Below are 21,854 nucleotides of genomic sequence, written 5' to 3' on the forward strand. Positions count from 1 at the left end.
GTGTGTGTGTGTGTGTGTGTGTGTGTGTGTGTGAGAGTTAGCGACTGGCGACTGGCTAAGCCATAATGGGAGACTGCTGGCTTTTAATGCCACATCAATAGGAAGTGTCCCATTTATTTGGTGCCTGTATCCATCTCCCAAGTTTTTAGAGGTTGTATTGCGAGTTAAATGGAAGTACTAACATTTTATTTTGGCTGCTGTTGAAAAGATTTTGCAGTTAGACAATCATGCATTTTGTGTTTGTATCATGTCGGGATTTGTGAGAGTCAGTCATGAAAACTATTTTGCTCATTTTCAGGTTCATAATTGTATTTTGTGATTGCGTATTTACATGCACACAAATCTATATAACACACTATAGGAAAGGGAAAACTCCAAAAAGCATAACAGTGCCTCTTCAAATTGAGAACAGAAAAAAAGAATGGGTTTTCTGCAACAGCAGCATTAGGCTTCTTATTAATCTCTACACCCAGAATGAATATTTAATGCGTGAGGAGGGAGCAGGAGACAATAGGTCATGGAGTCAAAAGTAGGCAGCCATTTTTATTAAATGTCTTCAATAGTTTGGAGATTGGAGTCTACGGAGAGTCATTTCTACACCGAAGCGAATCACGGCAGACACTTCAAACCCATTGAATCCAGCCTTTGAGGCACTTTTTATTCGTTTCCATTATGCCTCGGCTGATTTTTTGTTGTGTGGGGAATCGTTTCTATCAAGGTGAGCTTTAGTATTTACCATTCATAAGAACACCAGTCAAACAGACACTGAAAAGACGAAGGAACAGGACTTTGTTGGTTATTTTGTCTCCACACAAAGGGTTTAAAATATGGTTGTTACTCCTCAGCGGAAATCCAGTAAGACCCCCCACCTCCACCCCCAAACCCCCCTGATCCCTTTATCCCATTAGCAGTAATCTCGGGACCTCTGATCAACCATGCAAGGTCACCGAGTCAGTGTCAACATACATTGGATTAAGTGTTTCTGGGCAGCAAAGGTCCGTTAGCCTTTAGATAAATGATGCAATAAAGTTCTGGCAAACTATTCAAACTTTAAGGTCCCCTATTGTACCATTTGTAGGCATATATTATAGGTCTCAGATGTATTAAAAACACATGTCTATGAAGTGTTTTGCTCAAAATACTAAACAGATCACACATTCTAGCCATGCCTCATATCCCTCTATTTCAGCCCTGTTAGAGAAGTGCTGATTCTGGGTCCGTAGCTTTTAACAAAAAATGATTTTTCACATTTCCGATATTACGTCATGACCGCAGCAAATCTAGATCAGCTCCGTTGTTCCCCCGTTTTTAGAGATGTGGGTACGGAGGGAAAGAGAGACGGTTTTGTTTTCTGATGCACCGGGGACACATATTTATGTTTAAAGGACATCAAAAAGTGCATTTTGCATGATAGGAGACCCTGGCTTCTTCGGTTACGTGCCGAAAGCAAGATAACAAATTGGATTTCAGTCTCTTAAATCTGTCTTATCATCATAAAAAAACGGTGAAAGCCGTATTAAAGAATGCCAGCTAAGTTAAGTTTAAGCTAAAATAAAAGCTGACACTTAACCTCTTATATTACAGCAAAAATAAACAAAGTTACAATGCAGATTTAATCAGTAGCTCTCTAACACTGTGCATGGGAACCTGAGCCTTCTGGATACAATCACATCTGTTTACCCCCTCCCTCCGGTGTGTGTGTGTGTGTGTGTGTGTGTGTGTGTGTGTGTGTGTGTGTGTGTGTGTGTGTGTGTGTGTGTGTGTGTGTGTGTGTGTGTGTGTGTGTGTGTGTGTGTGTGTGTGTGTGTGTGTGTGTGTGTGTGTGTGTGTGTGTGTGTGTGTGTGTGTGTGTGTGTGTGTGTGTGTGTGTGTGTGTGTGTGTGTGTGTGTGTGTGTGTGTGTGTGTGTGTGTGTGTGTGTGTGTGTGTGTGTGTGTGTGTGTGTGTGTGACCGTCATTGATAAAGAAGCCAGATCTCCCTGCAAAAGACTTCCACGTTACGTCATCTGTCAGGAACACTTAACCTCCAGCCTCTGAGTCTGGAGAGAGGTCTGAAGCTGCAGACAGGCAGGGTTATCAGGGGAAGTGTTTCTGAAAGTTAGACATGAGGCAGGTTTGGACGGAGCATGTGGGGAAATCAATGCAGTGAATGTTGAAGATGAAGGATGTGACCCATTCTGTATCAGTTTGAGTATTTGCTGTCTTTCATTAAGCCTTACCAAAGTATAGAGAGGCCCTGTTTTGCGTTGTGGGGTTTTCCCTTTCCCATAAAAAATGCCCTCTCACTGATTGTATGTTTTTGTACACAGCCTTCTCTGGTTGCATGATAAATATAGAACGTATTCTCTGGCACTTTAAGTCGTTTTCAGCATTTTCACTAAATTGCTTTTGCAGTTGAACCCCGCTGAAGATCTTGATATGACATTTCTAAATAACAAGTGTTTCTCAGCTACAGCTATGAACAGTTTCTTTCACAACATGCGCAGCGGGAAGATATTCATTAAAGTCACTTGACGGGGATGTTGTCATTGAATGTGAATGCAAATCATATTCAGAATATGAATTTTATTTTTCAACTTGGACAATTATAGTCGAAGGGTTCTTGAGATATATATATTTTTTTAAATGGATAATTTATTTTACTCTTTTTAACTACTTATTCTATTCCCTTTATTTTGTTTTACGATAAATAATGAAATACACAACACAAGTTTCTCATCCTGAAGACCATGCTGACAAAAGTGATGGAAAACTAAAACATATGATTCTACAAGACATGTTTTCATGTTATCGTTGAGTCTAAATTGTGTATTTTGCACTATTATTTTGGCGGTAAGTGTGGGTCCAGTGAGGCCTGACTACTGAAGCCAATTGAAAATCGTTCTTTGTTCATGCAAATTAAGATGTTCCTGCTTTTGCCTTGTTTCGGATTCAGAAACAGGTTTATTGCCAAGTAGGTTAACACATACGAAGAATTTGTCTTGGTGTAGATGGAGCATACATAAACACAGTTAAAGAACATCAAAAGTAAGAAAAACAACCATAAAATCAAAACAGCTTATATCATATTATACATTTGGGATTTAAAAAAAAAAAAAAATCATTTCAATCAATGAATGAAGAAACTAATCAGCAGGTTAATCTGTAACGAAAATAATCATTAGTCGTTGCCTTTATCTGCAACCCTAAATAAGTAAAATAACAAAGTGTGTTTATTTAGGGTTCCCATACTGAAGACCATGCTGAGAAACATCATCATAAACCAAAACATATGATTTTATAAAGGAAATGGTAGCATGTGTGTCTGAAGAGCACTGTAATTGCACTATTGCCTATTGTGTGTGTGTGTGTGTGTGTGTGTGTGTGTGTGTGTGTGTGTGTGTGTGTGTGTGTGTGTGTGTGTGTGTGTGTGTGTGTGTGTGTGTGTGTGTGTGTGTGTGTGTGTGTGTGTGTGTGTGTGTGTGTGTGTGTGTGTGTGTGTGTGTGTGTGTGTGTGTGTGTGTGTGTGTGTGTGTGTGTGTGTGTGTGTGTGTGTGTGTGTGTGTGCGTGCGCTGGCTGCTGAAAATGGAGCTCAGAGTGGCTCATCAAACCCCTCTGAGCTCCATTTTCAGCAGCCAACACACACACACACACACACACACACACACACACACACACACACACACAGAGACCGTGGGGGGGCTGTCATTTAAGAGAGCAGGGCCTCAGCCGGGGAGCAAATTGCTTTTTAATCGATCATATTCCCAGTAAAAGCCACTCGCCTGCTTTCTATTTCTGGAAGCTGCCTATCTGTGCTAAGTGAGAGTGGGAGAAAGTAGACAGTAGTGGGGGGGTGGGGGGGGGTGGGGGTTGGATGACCACTTCAAGTCAGTAAAAAACAGATCCTGTTTTCCATGCTTCTCTTAAGTCTAGACTTGTGTGGATGTCGTTTTTTACTCATTAAAATCACTACAAAACTCCTGTGGTTATGAATGATAAGAGGACCGATGGCAAGCTGTTCCTTTGTATCTGAGGAGTGATTCCAGGGCAGGGAAACACGAGTATCACACACTCTTCTATAAGCAACAACCAAGAGAAACCTTCCCCATCATTAAACACCGCTGAGCTACATGTCCTGTGCTTTTATAGAAGCCCAACAATGCTGTAATGTGATCTCAGCTCCAATTTCTAGCCTCTATTTTCAGAGTGATGCCCAGAGTCTCACACCGACAGAAGCTCCTGTGGAGCGCTCATAAATCATGACTCAGACCAATGAGTGTTGGATCCAGGTTGTAAGATGCTGTTGTTGTTTCTCACTAATCTCCCCCTCGGGGCTCTTGAAAAGGAAGTTTAATTCTAATGTTTTTGTTCTTCTCATAAAGCATTGAACCCCCCCCCTCTTTGATAACGCCTCAGTTATAATGGTGTCACATAAAAGATCCTTCAGAATGAGCAACACATCGGTGAATGAGGACGCTGTCAGTTTCCCCTCCAAGGAATTGTAAATGTCGTCACTTTTTCAACAAGACAGGTTCAAAATATTATCTAGAATTTGTTTTTTGGGGTGTGCTTTTTTCTTTCTCTGCAGTGCACCAGAAAATGTATGATTATTTTATATGAGCTTGTAAAAGTTGCAGAGCCAGGACCTAAATTAGAAGATAGCACAGTGACTCGCTGTCACAGTTTTCTGGATCAACATCTATTTTTACCGAGGCTTTAAACTCAGCGCACGCTGCAACTAAAAGCAAATAAAAAAGATACGGCCCCAGCAATACATGCAGTGTTAAGAAAAACAACCCTAGTTTATCTAAACAACCTGTCAAAAGGGTTATCAATTTGCATCATTATCTACTCAAGATCTTCTTCTTGGTCTGTCAAGTACGTGTGTGGCGCAGTGGGTTGTGCGTTGGAGTTCGGATCGGGGGGTCACAGGTTCAAACCCCACTGCAGTCAGCATGTCGTTGTGACCCTGAGACACCTCACCCCAAATTGCTCCCGTGGGGTTTGTCCACAGTATTGAGTATGTAAGTCGCTTTGGATAAAATTGTCTAACTAGTAACATGTCATGTTATTTAGAAAGAGAACATTTATAGAAATCTTAATTAAAAATGAAACATGGTTTACATGTAGAGAATGGGAGGGACGAAACCCTCTTTAATGGTCACACATGCAGAGCACACAGCACACAGTGACATGTGTTCTCTGCTTTTAACCCATCCTACCAGGAGTCTAGTACCAGGAGCAATGGGAGTGTGGGGGAAGGGGGGTGTCCGGTGCCTTGGTCAAGGGCACCACGGCAGGGAAGGAGGTGAATTGGGACCTCTCCAAGTAGCAGTCCACACCCCATATTTTAGGTCTGGTCGGGGACTTGAACCGGCGACCCTACAGCTCACAGTCCAAGCCCCTACTGACTGAGCCACTGCCGGACAGTAGTACTACCTTCTCATTTGCAAGTGCCTTCTTCATTTGAAGTCTTAAAAACAAGCATATTTAAAACATGTGTTTAACAAGTTCCTCCACAAGATGTTCTATTGGCGTGAATTTAACACCCAAAATGAAATCATTTCTGACACCGTTGGAAAGTGCATGTTGGAGAAGTGGTGTCACCGCCACACTTTTTGGTCTTGTCCAAAGATACAACTATGTTGGGATGATATTTGGAGAAACATGCAGCATATTCTAGAGTTACAGATCCCTTTCTCTTTTGTAGTTCTCTACTTGGGTGACCTTCCAGAAGAAATGACGGGGAGTAATACCTTTTGAAAATATTTACTGTAGCGGCAAAAAAAGCTATTACTCGTAATTGGTTACAGGCCGAATCTCCTTAGGTCTTTGGACTGAGATCATTAAAGATATTCATGACATGGAGAGATTGAACTGTACACAGTTTGATGGTCTAAATCAGGGGTGGGCAACTTGGATGGTGGTGGGGGCCACATCATTTATATACTGGCCACCAGGGGACCACAGATTCACTTGGAACACACACACGCCATTTGTACATGTTACTTGGGCCATTTGCCCATCCCCGGTCTAAATTACATTACATGTCAATTGTTAGACGCTTTTATCCAAAGCGAATTACATACTCAATACTGTGGACAATCCCCACAGGAGCAATTTGGGGTGAAGTGTCTCAGGGACACAACGACATGCTGACTGCAGTGGGGTTTGAACCTGTGACCCCCTGATCCAAACACCAACGCACAACCCACTGCGCCACACGCCCCCTAATGGTTGAAATATATCTCAAAGTGTGATTGTAGATATTCCTTGCTCACCTACTGATGATTTATTTTTTTGATTTTGATATACTTTATTAATCCCCGTGGGGAAATTGTTTCTCTGCATTTGACCCATCCTAGTGTTAGGAGCAGTGTGCTGCCATTTTGAACGGCGCCCGGGAAGCAGTGTAGGGAACGGTGCCTTGCTCAGGGACACCTCAGTAGCACTTGGTCTTGCCGGGACTTGAACTGGTGACCTTCCAGTTGCCAAGCCAAGTCCCTATCGACTTCGCCACCACCGCCCAAATATGCTGAATGTCCGAACCTTGTTTAATTGTGAACAATATTACACCTTACATTGATGAGGGTTTCTCCATTTGATTGTGATTAAAGTGTGTGCCAGTGTTTTGTTTAGTTGACGTGTGCCAAGCTCTCAGGGACACTGACATATCTCAGCTCATTTTGCTTTAAGATCTCCAAAATGTAGCGTCTCTGGAGTGCTTTTGATTTTGGCCTTTCACAAACTGTATTAGCTTCTCTGCTCACATAGCTTTCATTCACAAAGGGGACACTAAGGACATGTCACCACTTTTTTAAATGGCTGTCTTTCAAGAGAAAAATGCCGTCCGCCAGAAATGTTAACTAACAAATGAAAAAGCTTTCAGAGGAAACCACAACAATAGATTTTGATTGGACTTAATTTTGTTATTATGCCGACAGTTCCTGGTTCTCATAGGTAGGTGGTAGATGATACATCATCTCATGTAACTCTCAAGAAACATAGAAAGAAATAAGCGTATTTCCTAAAATATCAAACATGTATTTGTGGTCATAAACATGAATATAAGCTTTGATTATATTTCTCTTATTTTCAGGTGAAGCTTCTCCAGTGTGGCTCTGCTGTGATACATGTCAGCCTGTCCTGATTCTTGTATGGGTTTTTCTCTTCAACCAAACGTAAGTACTTCCTCTTCCCTTAGATGCATAAGTGGGTCTTTTTGGACCTGGTGAGTTTTTTTTTTATCATTTCATATTCCAGCTAATCCTCAAAAAACATGTTTTGGATATCATGCCATTCAAATTTTTAATTTAAATTTTAAGAAATTGCAGTTTTCGTATTACTACCCAGAGCTTCCATAAGTGGGTCTTTTTGACCCGGTGAGGTGGTATTCTTGAAGTATCTTTGTAATTACATTTTTTTTATTATTTCATATTCCAGCTGATCCTCAAAAAACATGTTTTGGATATCATGCCATTCAAATGTTTTATTTAAATTTTAAGAAATTGTGGTTTTTCGTATTACTACCCAGAGCTTCCATAAGTGGGTCTTTTTGACCCGGTGAGGTGGTATTCTTGAAGTATCTTTGTAATTACATTTTTTTTATCATTTCATATTCCAGCTAATCCTCAAATACATGTTTTGGATATCATGCCATTCACATTTTTTATTTAAATTTTAAGAAATTGTGGTTTTCATATTACTACCCAGAGATTCCATAAGTGGGTCTTTTTGACCCGGTGAGGTGGTATTTTTGAAGTATCTTTGTAATTACATTTTTTTTATCATTTCATATTCCAGCTAATCCTCCAAAAACACATTTTGGATATCATGCCATTCACATTTTTTATTTAAATTTTAAGAAATTGCAGTTTTCGTATTACTGCCCCAAGCTTCCATAAGTGGGTAAAAATTACCCGCATGCATTTTCTATGGAATTTCGTTTTTTTTTCAAAATCTAATTTTTTTCCCTAAAATTATAAATAGTGAAAAATTAAATAGAAGATATTTCTAGTGTGAACCAAAATATAATACTAAATATTATACAAGTGGTTTTTCTTAACCAACATGACAAAAATGGCATAAAAACACATTATTCTAATACGGGTCCTTTTTGACCCACTTATGGAAGAGTGTGGGTCCAGTCACTCTAAGGGCATCTAAGGGTTAAACAGGTTATTATGACCTTTCACCAGTGGGTTAATATATCAGGTGCAGCTACTGTCACAACCATGTATTGGCCAGCATCTATTTAATAAACATAACATGTCTGCAAAACACAGCACACTATCTAGTGAGACAGGACATGTGTTTTAATGATGGGCTCATAAACCTTACGACTGAGGAAAAGATGACTTTGGTTTCTGGTTTTATTACAGTAAGTCCAACAGTTTGTTCAATTAACAGGCTCATTTCCAAACACTGGATACGAGTAGCTTGAGTACTTTGTTTGACATTGAGAATGAAGGGAATAAGCTACGTCTCCACTTTATATTATATTCTATATTGTTGCATCGACTCAGTTGTCTTGTGTCTTATCCGTCAGAGAGAAACCATTATTTATTTTATTTGTATTATCATACATTTGACCTCCTTGTGTCTATTGACCTGATCAAATGTTATATTTAAGCAATAGCTCACGAAAGGCCGTGGTATATGCTCATTATATCACAGCTAAGGGGCGTGGTTCGGCCCGACGCGAAGCGGAGGGTCGACAACCTGCAGGCAGTTTGCTTTTCAGCCCAACGGTATACTGTTTTTCTCAGACGCGGAGGGATACTGACTTGTTGTGAAAAGTAACTTACAATTCTACCCGTGGTATACGCTCAGTATATCACGGCTAAGAACCAATCAGATTGCTTGATTTGATTTGTCCGTTTTATAATTTGCTGCATGTACCTTTTTAAACTTCTTACCAAATAATCTGAGGGGAATTTCTTGTTGTTTGTCTTTAACTTGTGATGTGTCGTTTTGTAAAGCACTTAGAGCTGCACGTGTTGTGTGAAAAGTGCGATATAAATACATTTTATTATTGCTTTTACATCCACAAGAAAACATCAAATGAAAAGCATAAAAGTAATGGTGACAATACCCACTGTCATATCGATTTTTGGGAGACTTTAAAGGTAACTGCTGTGTGTCTCGAGATCATTCCTGGGTTGCTCTTGTCTTCCAAAGTCATGATGTTTTTCTTTCAAAGAGGTTACGTTTTTCTGCCACCTGACTACAACTCAGGCCGTGATGTTGCCCGGGAGCTGTAAACTGAGGTTGAACCTATTTGTGCAAGCTCTGCTCTCGGGAAAAAAAGAAGAAAAAAGCAGTTCAGCAAATGGTCAGCGTTTTCTTTGGTCACTTTGACAAGCGGACTCTCTTTAGCCGCTGATTTACAGGAACGCTCTCTACATTATGCTGTTCCTTTTCTGCTCCTGAGATTTATCTGGTTTCTGGCAGCTTAAAGCGGCCATTGGCGTCGGACAAGTGGATTCTGGTCAGGTGTTGTTTCTGTCTCCGTCGTGTACTGTTTGTTTGATGGGACTGAGTTACTGCCAGAGAGGGCAAAAGTACACACATCCTTTACTCAAGTAGCAGCACATATAATCGTGTTTAAAAATACTCTGGTAAAAGTAGAAGTACTGACTAAACTTCTTTACTCAAGTCAAAGTAAAGAGGCTTTGAAAAGTACCCATAACTACTGTAGCAGCTGTTCTAAAGAGTACCTGACCTCCCTTTATATTAATAGAACAATAATGTCATTGTTAGCTAATGAATGTTTCCATGCTGAACAACGGCAACATGACAACGTTTTCATTGGTCCCTCTTCTTTAGAGAAGACCAGGAAATGATGGATACACGGATCGTGTTCAAATCAATAGGCACATAATGACTCTAACTAATAATGATCACGCCACCAAACACACATTCAGACTAAAGGAACCAGCCTGTTTGGAAAATGTGAGAAGTAGAAAGTACAGGTATTTGAGTTCAACATGTGAGAAGTAGAAAGTTCAGGTATTTGGGTTCAACATGTAAGAAGTAGAAAGTACAGGTATTTGTGTTCAACATGTGAGAAGTAGAAAGTACAGGTATTTGTGTTCAACATGTAAGAAGTAGAAAGTACAGGTATTTGTGTTCAACATGTAAGAAGTAGAAAGTTCAGGTATTTGGGTTCAATATGTGAGAAGTAGAAAGTACAGGTATTTGGGTTCAACATGTAAGAAGTAGAAAGTACAGGTATTTGGGTTCAACATGTAAGAAGTAGAAAGTACAGGTATTTGGGTTCAATATGTGAGAAGGAGAAAGTACAGGTATTTGGGTTCAATATGTGAGAAGTAGAAAGTACAGGTATTTGGGTTCAACATGTAAGAAGTAGAAAGTACAGGTATTTGGGTTCAACATGTAAGAAGTAGAAAGTACAGGTATTTGGGTTCAATATGTGAGAAGGAGAAAGTACAGGTATTTGGGTTCAATATGTGAGAAGTAGAAAGTACAGGTATTTGGGTTCAACATGTAAGAAGTAGAAAGTACAGGTATTTGGGTTCAACATGTAAGAAGTAGAAAGTACAGGTATTTGTGTTCAACATGTAAGAAGTAGAAAGTACAGGTATTTGTGTTCAATATGTGAGAAGTAGAAAGTACAGGTGTTTGACTTCTTATATTTTGAACCCAAATACCTGTACTTTCTACTTCTTAGATGTTGAACACAAAGTAAAAAGTAGTGGAGTAAAGTACTGATACCAGAAAGATGTACTTAAGTACAGTAACAAAGTATTTGTACTGCACTATACTTCCCACCTCTGGTTACTGCGCTGGCCCTTCTTGAGGGAGCCGTCCATCACCTGATATGCAGTTATTGAAAGCAATGGCACAGTAGATTAACACAACTCCACCACCTCCTTCGGGCGATGATTCTCCCCCGGTCAGTGCCTCTACTTTTCATCGGAGATGTAGGACTCCTGGGAAAAACACTGGGTGATTCCTCCCTATCATGTGATGCCTCACTGCCTGTGTGCTTTTTGAAGTGATGAGCTAAACCACATTCGTTGTTAGTTTGTTTATGAACTCTAATTTCATTTCCCACCTCTTCAAAGCCTTAGAAATCGTTATTTTATGATTCATCAAGTAGAGAATAATTGGCCTTTTTGTGCACCGAGCGTTAATCGGCTTCAAAGGAGGTCAAATAACGGACATTCAATCAATTAGTCCTTCAACACCCTGCTGTTATCCCGCCAGTCATTCCACGGCTTGTTGTGAATTAGAGCATGTGTACATTTCTGTATCAAAACTATTCTGTTTTCCCTTCTGCAAACCTCCTGAGAGTTATCATGATACAACATTACTTTGCACAAACAAATAAGGTTGTGATTGCAGAGTGTGACCTATTTGAATATGACTGCATCATATACAATACGTAATCGCAATGAACATCAAGTTCCCCCTGTTGTGATATTAACATCGTTTACGTCTACTTTTATGTGATTGCCCGCTGGCACATAAAACACAATGCTGTTATGAATGCACGCACTTTCTTCAGCTTAGGTTAAAAATATGTTTAACTGTCCATGTCATATCTGAGGAAAGTTACATTTCTGACTGATGCTCATATTGAATTTTAAGGCATTCTTCGGCAGATAACGATGAAGAGCCGATATCATTCATATCTAAATGCAGAATTTCCCCCCGTAGAATGTTAAAACGATGCCGGAAAACAATATTTCTGTTCGTCAAAAACTGTATAATTACTCCAAAAATATGAAAATCGTGTCAAATGGAGCGTCAGGCTGCAGAGACAGCTTGGTTTTTACGACATCCAGTTGTTAACATCCGAGGCGCCATCTTGTTTACGGGCGTCATGTTCGCGAGATCATTTATATATCTTACATACAAGATCAGCGTCACAGTATCACCTCATACGGTATTTATTTTTGAAAAACTGCTGATTGTGCATCCCTAATAAATAACAATCTAGTGCTCCTTGTGTCATGTTACATGTCTTGGTATCTGACCCATTGATATATATATATTTATTATTCCATTTCTATTGAGATTAATACACAGCATGTACAACAAAAAAAAAATGTGTTTCTCTTTTTTTAATAATATCTAAAAGTACATAAGAAAAATAAAAATTAGCCAACAGCAATTACTTACAAAACATACAGAATACATTATGTAAGCTAAAAATAATAACAATAATACAGACACACAAAAATTCAATAAACCCAATCCTCTCTCCCAGACTTATAAACACACACACACACACACACACACACACACACACACACACACACACACACACACACACACACACACACACACACACACACACACACACACACACACACACACACACACACACACACACACACACACACACACACACACACACACACACACTCATTGATATTTATTGTTTTGAATTCCGTGTTCAGTGATTCTCAGAAGAGCTTCAGCAGCAGCTCTTTAGTTAAACATATCACTCACATGAGCCTTTAGTTCACCTGCTCAGCTTCAGGGAACAACAGGTTCTCACCAAGTAAACGCAGGTCAGGGGAGGTTAAGTGCTCCGACATAAGGACAGTGCAGTTATCCATCCATGTGCCCCGCCTCTTAAGTCAAAGTCAGTTTATCCCTGAATCCTTAGCCCTCCGAAATGGCATCGGTTTAATTAACTCTCTGGAGCCTCCATAAGAAAGGCCATTTTTAAAAGAGTGGAAATGCATATTAATCTACTGGCAAGGGGCCAATTATGGTTGGCTGTCACTGGGCCTGCATGCTTTGTGTGGACTCATATAACCTCTCCAGACCTAAACTCAGCCATTTAACTCTTCTCAGGTTGCATGTAGTTCAAGATCAAACTATAGGATAACAACAATGTGAGTATCATGGACTCAAACATAGAGACTATTATGTAATCCATCCTGTGTAAATGTAATAGTTATGGCTGCACAGTTTAATAATTGCCTATCCTGTCATACTCAGGCTCCAAAGTCAATGCAGAAATGCCTTAAAACGTACATTATGTCAGAACCTCGACACAAACTGATGGACCCAAATGCACGACCCAGAGACAAAGTCTTTTAAAAATGTAATTTTAATTTCACAGATTAGGTAATCCCTTTTAACAGAGTAGGTACTGGAAATAACAAAAGGCGCTGACAAGGAGGAAAAAACTAGGTATAACAAAAAGAGAACTTAAGAAAAACTTAAGCCTACAAAATTAACAAAAGAAACAAAACCTGACATGAGTGAAAGCGATCCTTTCTGAGCTGAGGCTTGGCACGACCATTCGGGGAAACAAACGAGAGGAACTGACACAGGACAGGGGAGAGACAGGACTATTTAAACATGAGGTGAGTGGGAACAGGTGGAAACAATCAGTGGCGGGGCAAACACTGATGATGGCGGGAAAAACACACACAAGGGGAGGAAGAAACAGGGCCTGAAAAGACAGACAAGAGGTAAGTACAAAATAAAACAGGAAATGGAAAACGAGACATGACAATAAACACAGTGGCCGTTTCTCAATCGCAAGGATGCTGGCTTGGTAGTCGCGTACTTCCAAGTCACTTCCTTCAGAAACGAAGCAAGTATACTTCCAAGCCACGGCTTCGGAAAACTAAGAAGAATGGAACAGGCTAACAAATGTGCCACTCTCTCTAACGGTTTCAACATAAACAGTACCGAAAATAAATTGCAATACTTTCACGGAACACATTTTTGGTGATAACAAACAAATGTAACAAAGTAACATATTTACCAACACATGTTCTACGCCACTACATACTTACATTTAAATGTGAGCTGCGTCGGTTCAGCCATTCTCCGCAAGAGTTTTTGAAATTGGTCCGTGCGCAAAGCATTGTGGGGATTTTAAGGACGCAAAGTCTACCCATGTGCAGTCTCGAAATTTCCCCCAAACAAAGGACGCGGCCTCTGTGTAATTCCAAGTATGCTGAACATTGGAACGGTTTCTGCTGTGCCACTTGGTGACGTAGCATCCTTGAAATATTGGCTTGGAAGCCAGTATCCTCGAGATTGAGAAACAGCCAGAGACTGACTAGAGATGAAGAACCTAAATAAACATGAACATGACAGACATAATACTTAAACATAACCAACACATTTGACGAGACACAACACATTATTTTAAATGACCAACAGAGAGTGACATTTACAAAAAGTAGTCTGAATGTATAGAAGTCTATGAGAATATGACTCTAATTCTCACTTGGTTTTTAACCAAAGTAAACAATTTACTGATTAGTTTATTGTCTCATCACTAGTTGTTCTTTAGTCAATTACGGCCACAAGTGACAAGTGGAACATTGGGCTGTATAAATACAATTTGATTTGGTTAGGTTTACTTCCAAGATGACTAATACGGTAACTATCACACACACACTCAAGGCTTTAAAACGGACAAAATCCTCTTCTTATGGTCATATCACACCATTGTCTGGGTGTCTGGGCTACATTTCATCCCGTTATACCTGCAGAGCACAAAGTGTACCCATTAACAAAGCCATGTAGACTTTCATTTCCCACTAAGGTCACACCTGCTTAGTCTATTTTGGATAAAAGTGTTCAGCAAATGGCGTTCATTATACATTAGCTCGGCTCTGTCTGCTCTTCAGCCGAATGGAAATGAAAATTGTTCTGAAACGTTTCTAAAGTACTTTTCCTGACGGTGGTGGTACATTTTGCAGAGAACTTTTAATAAGTCAGGAGTCTCAAAGACTGTCTCTAAGGGCCACAAAGCTCATATCTACCAACTTTGAGATTTCTCACTAAAACTCTCATTCCCTCTGTTTCTCACTCTCTATCGGACACCTTTGAGGAGTTGGGTTTCTGTTTCATTTAAAAGAAGAGACACTGCTGGCTCACAGCCCACTGATCTGCAATGACCTGTTTTCCAAATGATCAAGATACAAGACAATTCATTCTTGTATTTTTTTAATAGCGCAGATACACGCGCTCTAGTCTGCTACCTGCCTTCTTCACAGTCCATTTTCTAACATCAATTCCACAAACTAATTGCTACCAAGTGCAATTCAGGCCATGTCGCTTTGAACTGATTTCTTGTCATCCAGTCTCTCCGCGTAAAGAAGTGTTCAGATATTGTTTATCACTCATTTTGATTTATTCCGTGTCAGAATGAGTCTGAGGGGCCACTGTTTATCATTTTAAGCACCGAGGGCATATTAATGGGCCAGGGTAGAACGACTTTAATAAGTTAATGCACACCGAGTGAGAGGAGCTTTTTTCTTTAATGCCTGGCTCTGGCACCGTGAATTGGTTTGGACAGAGGGTGAAATGGGTTTGCCGCGGTGCAGTTAGCTCCAGTCCGCAGTGGAATTTGCAATCTTTTTAGGAAATTACAGTTTGTAATGATAGAGCCTTCACGTTCTTCTCTGGCTTCATTCACTGCGGTAATGAGTGTGCCTCGAAACACGCCATTCCAGCATTTCATCTGCGGCTGAAGCACTCGCAGTGTGAAAGAGGTTGTGAGCCTTCCGAGAAGATTGCATGTTTGACCTCTGAAATAAAATGAGAGTGGAGCTGGAGGTGTGGCTGCTGCAAAGCTCATATTTGCAAAGGCTGCAGACATGGATGTGGTGGGGTTCAGAGCATGGAGGTAAGGCTTACGGCAGACTTGCCCCCAAAAATCCCTATGTGGCCATAAAAGCATGTTGCATTGAATCAGATTAAATAAACTGGATTGATCCCAATTTGGGACGTTTTTTTGGCATTGCACGAGTTAGAAATCATTTAGAAATAGACCATTATCCATTGTAGACCGCTATTACTGTATACATGAGATATTTTTAAAACTCTTGACAGGACACCTTCGACTGTAAATCAATTGTCAATCTGTCATTCATCCATCCATCCATCCATCTTCTCCCGCTTATCCGTGGTCGGGTCGCGGAGGTAGCAGTTCCAGCAGAGAGCCCCAAACTTTCTTTTCCCTGGCCACATCAACCAGCTCTGACTGGGGCATCCCAAGGCGCTCCCAGGCCAGCGAAGAGATATAATCCCTCCACCTTGTCCTAGGTCTACCCCTCGGTCTCCTCCCAGCTGGACGTGCCTGGAACACCTCCCTAGGTAGGCGCCCAGGTGGCATCCTAACTCGTTGCCCGAACCACCTCAACTGCCTCCTTTCGAGTCGAAGGAGGATTTTCTTTTTGCAACAGGTTATTTTTTGTACGATTTGAGAAATACCAAAAACACATTTAGATGGAATAAACTTTACCTTCTGTGTTGACATTACTGCAACTAATTAAAATCACTTTTTCAGATTTTAACGTGGAAGCATTATTAAAACGTGTGTTTTCCGCAGATCTTATTTTCTGCAATATACTAAAATCCCATTTAAAATACCCATTGCTTTTTGTCGAGGGAGCCCTTGCAATACTAACTTCCAGGTCTACCTACGAATAGCATCATCACTGCACCACTCTATGAACTGGTATAAAGAAATCCTGTTAAAGGAGAAATACATTTGCGTGCCGCTCCGCTGATACTTCCCTCACGCTTCCGTGTACTTCAGGCTTCACACTGTGCATGTTTGTTGCTATGTTATTTGAAATTATATGCTGCTACCACTCGCTGTGGCAAGGCTCACTGTTTATTTCCTGTGTGTGTGTGTGTGTGTGTGTGTGTGTGTGTGTGTGTGTGTGTGTGTGTGTGTGTGTGTGTGTGTGTGTGTGAAGGCAGGTAGTGCAGTGTGGTCCTTGCTGTGTGTTGCGAGACTGTATTTGGATGCAGCACAGAAGCACAGAGCGTGACTAATCTGGGGATCTCCTGTGTGTTGTGTGTTGTGTGTTGTGTATTGTGTGTTGTGTATTGTGTGCTGTGTGTTGTGTGTTGTGTGCGGCTGGCCGTCCTTCATGCCTCTCGCCTCCCTGATGGGGAACGTACACACCCACTACCTATGGAGGACAGGAGGAGATAGAATTGGGAGGTAGTGTTTTAGATCTCAGTGCATCATTAATTAATCATTAATGATTTAAAAGGCTTTTCATAACCTTGCCCCAACATATTTAAGTGACTGTCTCTCATTTTATCAACCAGCAAAGACACTTAGATCCTCCCAACGTTTCACTTTTAAAGTACCTAGAGTGCATTACAAGAAAACTGGAGAGGTTGCTTTCTGTTTTTATATCACCCCAAACTGTGGAACATTCTCCCGTTTGATCTTAGAACGGACTCCTCAATCGGAAGTAAATTAAAGACCTATCTTTTTAATTTGGCTCATCGCTTTTAGTAGTATCACAGTTCATGTTTTATTATTTTTACATATTTTAATTATGTTCCTATATTTTTTATTGTTATTTTGTTTTTCATACTCTGTAAAGCACTTTGGGCTGCGTCAAGCATGCAATAAAGTTTTATATTAACACATAGTGTTTCTTCATTAAGGGGAACAGCAGGTCGCCTCCAAAGTTTGAGGTTGTTTACGTGACACTCCTTCTTCTTATGTTCAGTTCAAAGCAATGCACCCACATTCTGCTCTTGTTGCTAAAGACAATGTGTGAGACAATGATAGAGGAATGTCTGTCTTTATTTCCATGTGAAACTGCATGACTTTAAATTGGTGTGTGGCTGTTTTTTTTAGATGGCTGAAATAGGGCAGCCGACTGGTTTTGAGCTACAACAGCCCAAAACATTTCCATTGGGAGAAACGAACTGCCATTTTAAAAATGATGAGAATATCAAAACGCAAATGTGTCCAAAGACATGCAAATTACAAAAAATCGTAACCAACTTGACAACACATGTGAAGCGTTCAGAAAACATTTATGAACTTGATGAAACATGGGCTGTATAGACAAAACGTTGCAAACACAAAAGCGCTGCAAGACGCTCAAAACACAACGGACACGGGGAAACTAAGAAGTGACACACACAGCTGGGAACAGAGTACTTGTTTAACTCACCTAAAATTGACGTTTTATTGGCTTATTTTAACAATGAGATCACATGATTCTTTCCGATATTATTGTAAATCTGCTGTAAGCTAGCTAGCTAACGTAGCTAACCTAGTCATTTCAAATATAGTGACCAAACACTTTTAACACAATTATGAAACAGACTAACAGTGACTAGTAATGAATGTAAAGGTGCTCCATAAAACTCCAAATCCCAGTTGCATGATGGGAAGCTGGTGAAGGTGAGTTGTGGAGAAGGGTGAGTTGAACTTGTTTGTGTGTTTGTCTTTCTGAGTGAGTTTCCAGAAATATCACTTTGATACTTTTGTAAGAATATTTGAGTGAATCCCAAACGAATACATTTGAAAACGGATGTCTTTTAGATGTCATCACACAAAGTCTGCTGCCTTTTTGTTGAGCCTTCACTTGATATGAATTCACTCTGGTAGCTACAGCCCTTCAGAGACCTGCTAATTCTGTTTTATTGCTGCAGTTTTCATTTTGCCTGTCATTATAAAAATGACAAAAATGATGAAGGAGAACTCTGAAGACATATCCTCGCTTTCTTATGTGCCAAAGGAGAGAAATTGGGAATGAGCAGTGCCTCCGTATTAATAGCAATGCTTTGTTCTCATGCAGCTACAACGAGAGAAAGTCTTCTGATTTGCTCCCAACTGGCTTCAGCTCCTCCATGTAATACACCAGTGTGGGGCTACTAATATATCCTGGTTGCATGTGCAAGGAGTAAAGAACAATGCAATCCAACTGAAATACTTTTGCACAAGCTGTTGTGTTTGCCAGAGACACTTTTTAGTGCAGAGACACAAAACCCACGGACAATAAAGAATTATTTGAAATCCAGGATGACATCTTTAATTGTCTTTGTCTTAAAGGGGCCCTATTATGCTCATATTTAAGTTCGTATTTGTGCCTTTACAGTGACATGTTTACAGCCAATGCACAGTCATGTTTTGTTATTAATATGAGTGTATCCTTATCTCTATGTGCAACTTAATATGCATTATATACCAGGGCCCTTTCTCAATCGCGAGGATGCTTGCTTGGTAGCACATGTCTTCCGAGTCACTTCCTTCAGAAGCGAGGCAAGAATCCTTCCTGGCATTCGGAAAACGAAGAGTGGAACAGGCGAGCAAGTGTGCGTGATATGAGAGGCCGGCCTTACATTTTCCGCCACATATTTGGGGAAATTGGTCCGTGCGCAAAGCATTGTGGGGATTTTTAGGACGCAAAGTCTACCCATGTGCAGCCTCGAAATTACCCCCAAACCAAGGACGCGGCCTCGGTGGAATTCCAAGTATGCTGGATATTGGAACGGTCGTTCGGCGGCACTCGATGACGTAGCATCCTTGAAATATTGGCTTGGAAGCCAGTGTCCTCGAGATTGAGAAACGGCCCAGGTTTAAACACAATGAATAGATATGCAAATAACTGTATTTACAATATTTGACATGCTAAGTATATGCAAACCCACGATCAAAAGCTATAAATTACAACAGAGAGTAAAGCTGAGAACAAATGCAGAATCTAATGGTTATTCTCTGTGTCAACCTTAATCCATATTTAATCTAAAACATATAAAAGCTTTAACAGTTTGAGATCACAAACAATCTGTCAATCCCACTCGAGGCGGAGAATCTTTTGACCTCATGCCAACGTATCAGTCACTTACTTCATTCATCGTGTGAGGAAAGTGGAGTGGAACAACTCAAAGTAAACACACAGATGTCTGTAGAAAACGTGTGAATGACTTTTCAAACTTATAGCAGTAGGCCAAGCTCCATCTGCTTCTCCTTTTCACTGTTTCTCTGCGGAAGCCGCCAGAATAAATCTCTCAGATACAGCCGCAGCTTCCTTTTTATTCTATATTTTAAACCCAAGTATCAATTTCTCGTGTAAGCTGAACACTGGGTGCTTTCATCTCTCATTTTGAATGTCCTTGTGTTATGCATTTTTTACTTTCATCATTGTATTTTGGTATAATAACAATATGTTAGTATGTAGAATTTTTTTATATCGGGACCTATAATCCCGTTTTGGATGGGGTCGCAAGCAACACAACAGAACAACCATTGAGGGCAGAACAGTATAAGACGCAGAGTTATGTAACAGAACATACATAAATAAATACTAGTCAGTGTAGGAGAGACACACATGCACCAAACACCTATACACACTGCAGGAAAGGGAAACCCCCCCAAAAGCGCCCCTTTATTCCAATCAGCAGGCGGCCCAAACATAAAACTTTTAAAACTTTTTTATTTACAACGGCACTATAAAGTGAATTTGATCAGAGCCTCTTAGCGAGTAATGTGATGCATAGGGAACTAAAAATGATTTAGACAACACGCATAGTTGAATTTAATGCATTTAGAAATAAATTGACATCCATCAAGAGGGGGAATATGTTTGCAATGGTGCACGCTCAATACACTGAATGTGCAGTGTGTGTGTGTGTGTGTGTGTGTGTGTGTGTGTGTGTGTGTGTGTGTGTGTGTGTGTGTGTGTGTGTGTGTGTGTGTGTGTGTGTGTGTGTGTGTGTGTGTGTGTGTGTGTGTGTGTGTGTGTGTGTGTGTGTGTGTGTGTGTGTGTGTGTGTGTGTGTGTGTGTGTGTGTGTGGCCTAGCATTACTATACTTGTAGGGACATAAATCTGTTTACACAGTCACGTGTGGGGACTGGCTTCCCTTATGGGGACATAATGGAGGTCCCCATAAGGGGAATCATTCATTTTAGGGTGAAGACTTGGTTAGGGTTAGGATACGTCTCCAGGAAATGCATGTAAGTCAATGTAATGTCCCCTGAAGTGATGTATACGTGTGTGTGTGTGTGTGTGTGTGTGTGTGTGTGTGTGTGTGTGTGTGTGTGTGTGTGTGTGTGTGTGTGTGTGTGTGTGTGTGTGTGTGTGTGTGTGTGTGTGTGTGTGTGTGTGTGTGTGTGTGTGTGTGTGTGTGTGTGTGTGTGTGTGTGTGTGTGTGTGTGTGTGTGTGTGTGTGTGTGTGTGTGTGTGTGTGTGTGTGTGTGTGTGTGTGTGTGTGTGTGTGTGTGAGAGAAGTGGTGAAGGAGGCCTCCAGTTCTCAGGCTGCAGAAACACTGTTCGGGAATGTTAATTGGTATGACTGGTCAGCCTCATAGATAACACACAAGGCCGCTTTTAATAAACCAAAGATCAGGATGTCCCACTGTCTCCCCCCCGCCCCCTGAGATAAGGAAGAGGAAGTGTGTGTGTGTGTGTGTGTGTGTGTGTGTGTGTGTGTGTGTGTGTGTGTGTGTGTGTGTGTGTGTGTGTGTGTGTGTGTGTGTATTTGTGTGTGTGTGGTTGTTGTTTGCTGAACCCCCCCCCCCTCCTTTCATTCCCTGCTTCTTCTTGTTGCTTCTTCACAAATAGAGAAACAGAAATATTGCAGTGTGAGGTGAGACTCAGAGCGCATGTATTATTAAGACAGGAGCTGGAGTTATGCTAATAAGGAGCCTTTTTATGCTTCAAATCTTACGGTTATTTAAATAATTTCTCTGCTTCCCCATCCTCATCCTCATCCGCAGTTCTTCTTCTATCCATTCAAGAGTCATACACTGAAGGACGAAGCGTTAGCAGGAAGCTGTGCTCATGCTGTTTTAAGGGAGGTGACGGTACATTAGACTTCGGATACACAGCTCAACAAAGACCTCCTCCCACACGCAACGTATAATAAAGAGCTCATTTGATCCTCACCTCCTCCTCTCTGACATACATTATTTCCAGGAAACGCATATAGATTGTAGAGATTTGTATGGATAAGGAAAATGGATGCATGCACACACATAACCTCTCACAATCCCCCCTGTCAACTGAAACAGAACAGAATTCAATTATAAGAACATACATGATGAACATATGTGATTCTGAGAGCTACTGTATCCGTCATAAAACTGGAGCCTGTTTGCA

At 40.7% G+C, this 21,854-nt stretch overlaps 1 protein-coding gene across 1 annotated transcript in view; it reads left to right on the plus strand.

Annotated features, from left to right (window-relative positions):
• Positions 1-21,854, plus strand: part of arvcfb (ARVCF delta catenin family member b) — a 275,952-nt gene that overhangs the window by 60,455 nt on the left and 193,643 nt on the right. The window contains exon 2 of the mRNA XM_079687092.1: positions 7,079-7,160. The gene's annotated coding sequence lies outside the window, so the exon portion shown is untranslated. The remainder of the gene's footprint in view (positions 1-7,078; positions 7,161-21,854) is intronic.

This window comes from Notothenia rossii, assembly GCF_949606895.1.
Source record: "Notothenia rossii genome assembly, chromosome: 6".
Classification (NCBI taxonomy): Eukaryota; Metazoa; Chordata; class Actinopteri; order Perciformes; family Nototheniidae; genus Notothenia; species Notothenia rossii.